Here is a 6,000-nt window from a genome sequence, read left to right as displayed (position 1 = left end):
TAACCGTCCTATTTACACCACATTTTCTATATGTTTGAATTGAAGTATTCAAGCAAAAAAAGTGTTTTCAAAGCTATTTTGGTGTGTGTGTGTGGGTTTTTTCCTGTTAACTTTTTTTTATGTATTGTTAAAGAGCTAACTTACGTAGGAAGCATTTTGAAAATGTAGACGTGAGAAAAAAATATTCAGTCATGCGAGGCGCCATTATTCAAAATTTAACTACGTTATGTATTCATTTATATTCATGTTCAGTTTTGTTGTTAATTTCGTTGGTACTCTTCACCCAAGAATAAACCTTTTTATACAAATATTAAATTTGAAACGCATATACTAGGTATAACTCATGAATTTAAAGAGACAGTACAGCTGAAAACAAATGTGTGAATAACGTTGATTGTAATAGTTGAAATACATTAAAATCCCTTTCACATGCATAATTAACGTAACTATGAGCTTCCGGAAATTTAAGGGTCGCTCAAACCAGAAAAATCTTACATCGTTTATTTGTACCTCGTGGACTTTGATTGACAGTAATTGACATGTGCTGAAAACTGCAAGATCTTCGTCCGACTACCATGATGGTAAAAGGGACTCTCTAAACGGAACACATCCTCACTTACTCGATAAGTAATAAAGGGTCTACCAATTTCCGTTCATTTTAAAATGAACAGACATAAATATGTTGAATAACCCATCAAGGGGCCTCATTTGCAAAAATTGTAGCAACTCCCATGATAAACACGAAAAAATACATGCTTAGAAAATAATAATAATAGTTATTTTAAAAACGCTGAACAATTTTTACCTGGGAGAAGTAGAAAAGATATATTTTTATCAACATGTCCAGAAGATCAACATAATTTCCAAATCTGCATGGTGAATATTGGATAATCATATTTGTGCTCATCTTGTAAATCAATGTTGTTTGCGCATAGTTCTATTATTAACGTAATATATTGTACAATAAATTATGTTACTCGATTGTGTAATTTACATGTACATGTAATATGAAGAATAATAGTAAATGTTTTTTTTTTTATTTTATTAAACTGAACTGATGTTTATTTATTTTACAACGATTGATAAAAAAAAGTTCTACGACTTATATCAATATTTTAGTTGGTACGGGTTTTAGCGCAAAAGGTCGTTGAGGTGGGAGGAAGCCGAAGGGAACGGAGAAACCACACGTGTCGAAGCGGACGACATACAGGTGGGAGCACTGTCGATCACGGGGATCGAACTCGGGTTGCAGCGGTGATAAAAATCAGACTCAAATCATAAATCTCATTAAAAAATTCTAAAAAAAAAAAAAAGTGGTTTCGATGAGATCGAAAAACTTAAAATAATCTCTTTTGTAATTAAAAAGTAAAAAGCAGTTTTTAATCACCAAATACCTGTATTTGGGGTTATGCAGCCTGTGTATATATCACACGTGTCATTGCTACAGTCACAGTACCCCTGACATCTGTGTCCATATGTAGGATATGGACATTTGACTGTGCAATTCACCCCAGTGTATCCTGGCCTACATGCTTAATCAAGATGAAATGATTTAATTTTCAATCTCTTTTTCAAAAGATGCTTTTGTTGTTAAGTATCCATTAGATCTATCTTGAATCTTAAGATGTTAATTTTATAGGTCTGGAATAACATTTTGTTTATTAAAAACAAAATTCAAAAATATACAAATAAACTAAGATTTAAATGGAAACAAAGCTTCTAATTAGTTTCTTCTAAAGGATATCAGTATAACCTAAATTAATTATGATCATGAGCCCTCTTAAATTGTCTTAATCCATAATCATAAATGATAAAACATGTATAAACTCAAGTCATTTTAAATTATAATGACTTACGTTCACAGGTTTTGTTGATCAGATTCCAATAGAAACCTACACAGCACCCGTTGTGGTTTCTACTAATGCAAATACATATGCTAAATTTACTATTTATGTTTAAGATTCATTTAATGAAAATACCAAAATACCATGGAAACAAACATTTCATTGATAAAATTGTATTTTTTTTCAAAGAAAAGTAATTTGGATAATGGCAATACTGACATTAAGAAGAATGTATTGGAATCATTTACAGTTTTTTCTTCATCATAGGTATCGAGGTCAACACCCCTTCTTCAAAACGAATTAAAAACATCTCCTAAGCAAATTGCTTGTATGTTGGCCTTCTGGTGATTACAATGTACCATATAAACGGCTATTCATTTATTGCAGTCGAAAATCCTCAGGTTTTTTAATTACAAAACTGTTCAAGCAATTAAAATACAAGATTACACTCTCTATTGCTTATTCTGTACGTGTCCTTGTCATTGATAATAAATATTTACAAATTATATCCCGAAAACAATCTCATAATTAATATGTGTTATCCTTCACTCCTCTGTATGCTTTATACAACATACAACCAAATACTACTTACCCTTCACACTCTTGGCTTGTGTCGGAATGTCCTGATAAACTAATAACCAAGAAAAATGAAAGCAGACATAAACACACTGCTTTGCAATACATCGCCATTACAAACAGTCTCCTGATTGATCGAACTGAAGTGTTATTTAAATAAATATTTGTTTAATAATTTAAGCATTCTTGATTAATTATATATTTGGATTTGTTGGACAATAACTTCCCGTTTCCTGTATAGCAAAAAATCAGTAAACGTATGATAAAATAGCTTTGTGGTGATATGTAATAGAAAAGAGAAACAAAAGCTACAGTAACTTTAAAAATAGCATATATTGGTTTCTGAGACCCCTTGGGTCAAGAGGCAAAAAATATATTTTGTGAATGTAAATACTTGAAATACAATTTTACGAATAACAATATATATATATATATATATATATATATATATATATATATATATATATATATATATATATATATATATATATATATATATATATATATATATATATATATATATATATATATAAAGCACTAAAAATGGCTAACGACACGAACAATAGAAATTGTCAAATTTTCGGGACAACCAGTCCCTTCTTCAGGACCAAAAATAAATTACATGAGTACAAAACAAAGAAAACAAAATCTAAAGCTACTACTAAACTACTTAAGAAACTATAAAAAAGAACAGCTACATTATAAACATTTGTTCACATTCTTAAAGAAGGTGTTGCTACTGTCGCCAATCGCTCTAAAGTAATCAATCGACTGCCAACTTCACGCCTGATTAAGTTAATTAGCTAATTAAAATTGGCGTCCGAGTTATCTAATGAAAATTTGAACCCCCGTAGTTAACTCGTACGGCACTTATGATATAGACTCGAATTTTGATTAAAAAGAGATAAAATTCAATGAAAATAAATAAATAAAATTGAAAAAAATGATTTACAAATAAAAGGTAGTAAAGAAACCAAAAAAATGAATGGAAGAAGCGCAGTTGACAGATTTCATGAAATTAGTATGTGGGTGTCAGGTGATGTATGGCTATGAGACGTTCATTTTAGTGAAGTCCATTTGTTTGTTCATGCCATCAGGTCTGAATGATTTGAGTCTGTGCATCCAGAACTTTTCCTTGCTCTTCCTCTCCGCGTCTGTCCAATGAGGATTATGGTCAATAACCAATACTGTCATGTCTTCCCATTTGTGGCCACTTGTATTAAAATGTTCTCCGACGGGCTCCTTGACTTTTTTGGTCTTTATGGTAGAGCGGTGGTTGTTGATCCTTCTGCGGAGGTCACCTGTTTCACCGACGTATTGCTTAGAGCAGACTTTGCAACTGATGAAATAGATGCAGTTGTCTGTGCGACAAGAAGTGTTGCCAAATATCTTGTAGGTGCGACCTGTGATGGGGCTTTTAAAACTGTCCGCGTTGGTGCTGTGTTTGCACAACAGGCATCTGGTATCGGAACATGTTTTAAAACCACCATTTGGCAACGGGTTGTCTAATCTTGCCCTCACTACCATGTCCTTTAAGTTCCTCGGGCGTTTAAATGCAGCCATTGGTGGATCCTTGAAAAGATCCGCCATTCTTTCGTTAGTGTAAAGAATGGGCAGATTATTTTTAAGGATGGTGTTGAGGTTCTTAAGGGCGGGGTGATATGTAGTGACAAGTGGAACCCTGCTTTTGTCTGTCTTCTCTTTGTATTGTAAAAGGGTTTTCCTGTCTTTTGGAGTAATCTCATCAATTGCGGATTGAACTGTGTGGGCTTTATAGCCTCGATTACACAGATGGGATTTTAATATTCTGCTCTGTTCTTCAAAGATCTCATTAGAAGAACAGATTCGCACAATATATATATATATATATATATATATATATATATATATATATATATATATATATATATATATATATATATATATATATATATATATATATATATATATATATATATATATATATATATATATAAACAATGTTAAGCGTAAGAGACTTGTTTTTGCCATATCGGAAATAATTTTAACAAATGAATAGTTGCCGGTATTGCCAAAAGAATTTATTGACCTTTTTTTAAAGAATATCTGATTAATAAATTATGGACTGGGGATGACATGTACAATGAAAATCCTAGAAGTATTATTAGCACATGAATTATATTTTTGTGAAAGCACAGGACATAATCTTTAAGATAGAATAAATTTCAATATCTACGCCTCATACAAATCCTTCTTTACAGAAAATACAATATGCAAAATATTAATGTAAAATCTAATATGAAAAAAGTATGAGTTGATCAAAAGGGAGTACTCTATTTAACTGCATTTATATGTCGAAATGGATGAATGTACAAGTAACACTTCAATCATTCTGAAAGGCTGCGGATATGTTTACAAATGGTAGAAGAACAGTTACATTTTTTGAAAGGTGAACAATCATTTTATCTTTGAGAAATGGAATTTTCCTATCGCCTCGTCGCCGATGTTTCTATTGCATTTGTGGGCACTTTTATAAATATCCTAGCCATTGTCTCAATAATCTACGGCAGTCTACTCAATAACGAGACGTTTACCTTTGTTTTGGTCTTATTTATCAGCAATTTGTTGATGTACTCTATCTGTGGACCTCTTAGCATTGCATCGTACATTTTGTCATGTGATAGAACTGATGTATTGTGTCCCTATTCTGGATTTGTGATCTTCAGTATTTCGGGGATATCGTTATGGAATTTATCAATAATCTCGATAAATCGGTACGTATTGATTTGTCATTCGAGTTATTACGACACCGTCTTCACTAAAACGAACACTAAAATAATTTTGTTGATCACTTGGCTATTCCCACCGATTGTTTATCTGTTTTCTCTCACTGCCACTTGGGGCAGTTTTATGTATGATGAAAAGAAATGTCTTTGTACACCTCTCATCACTAATGTTGCATTTCGAACCTACAGTCTTGTTTCCACAACGCTGATTCCTTTTTTACCCATTTCATTTTGTTACCTGGCCATTCTTAACAAAGTCAGAACAAGTTATAAGCGCATAACTAGTCTGCAAATAGAAAATTCGGATCGAATGAAAAACCACAGACAACTGATTAAGACTGTTCTTGTGATGATATCAATTTTTGTATTGATAAATACGCCATTCACCATTACCGTTCTTTTGGACCCCGACCAAGAGAAAATAAGCCCATGGATACATTCTGTTTCACTCTACCTATCCGGCATTTCATACATGACCAATACTGTGATATACTCCATATTGAACAAACAGATTAGGACCTCCATCGCTAGTATCTTTAAACGGATCATGGGAAAATAAAAACAAAAACATCCAACGATATTACACGATGAACATTTTTTAATTCTAAGCTGAAAGTGTGCCTGGGTGACAATTCAGGATATATTTTCAATTCTTTATTCATTCAACTTCAGTAGATTTCAGAAAAAAATATTCATAATTTGAATCCAACAAGTTCATCGTTTCAGGAGAGCAAATGCAATTTAATAATGTCAATGTTAGAATACAGCGACTGTGAGTGGAATAAAATGGTTGTTGAACGAAGGCACGTAGTAGC

General features: G+C 32.2%; 1 long non-coding RNA gene across 2 annotated transcripts; it reads right to left on the bottom strand.

The window, feature by feature from the left end:
- Nucleotides 1-1,380: 1,380 nt before the first annotated feature.
- On the bottom strand, nt 1,381-2,561 carry LOC136274444 (uncharacterized). Of its 2 annotated transcripts, none has more exons than XR_010712777.1 (3): nt 2,437-2,561; nt 1,857-1,915; nt 1,381-1,532 (listed from the first exon to the last, which is right to left on the bottom strand). It is a non-coding gene; the product is annotated as an uncharacterized lncRNA (long non-coding RNA). The 2 variants fall into 2 exon arrangements; XR_010712776.1 differs by having other exon boundaries at nt 1,857-1,918; nt 2,437-2,544.
- Between the last annotated feature and the right edge of the window lie 3,439 nt (nt 2,562-6,000).

This window comes from Magallana gigas, chromosome 4 (assembly GCF_963853765.1).
Source record: "Magallana gigas chromosome 4, xbMagGiga1.1, whole genome shotgun sequence".
NCBI classification, from domain to species: Eukaryota; Metazoa; Mollusca; class Bivalvia; order Ostreida; family Ostreidae; genus Magallana; species Magallana gigas.
The sequence above is the reverse complement of the archived record's forward strand: the minus strand, read 5'-3'. Positions and strand labels throughout refer to the sequence as shown.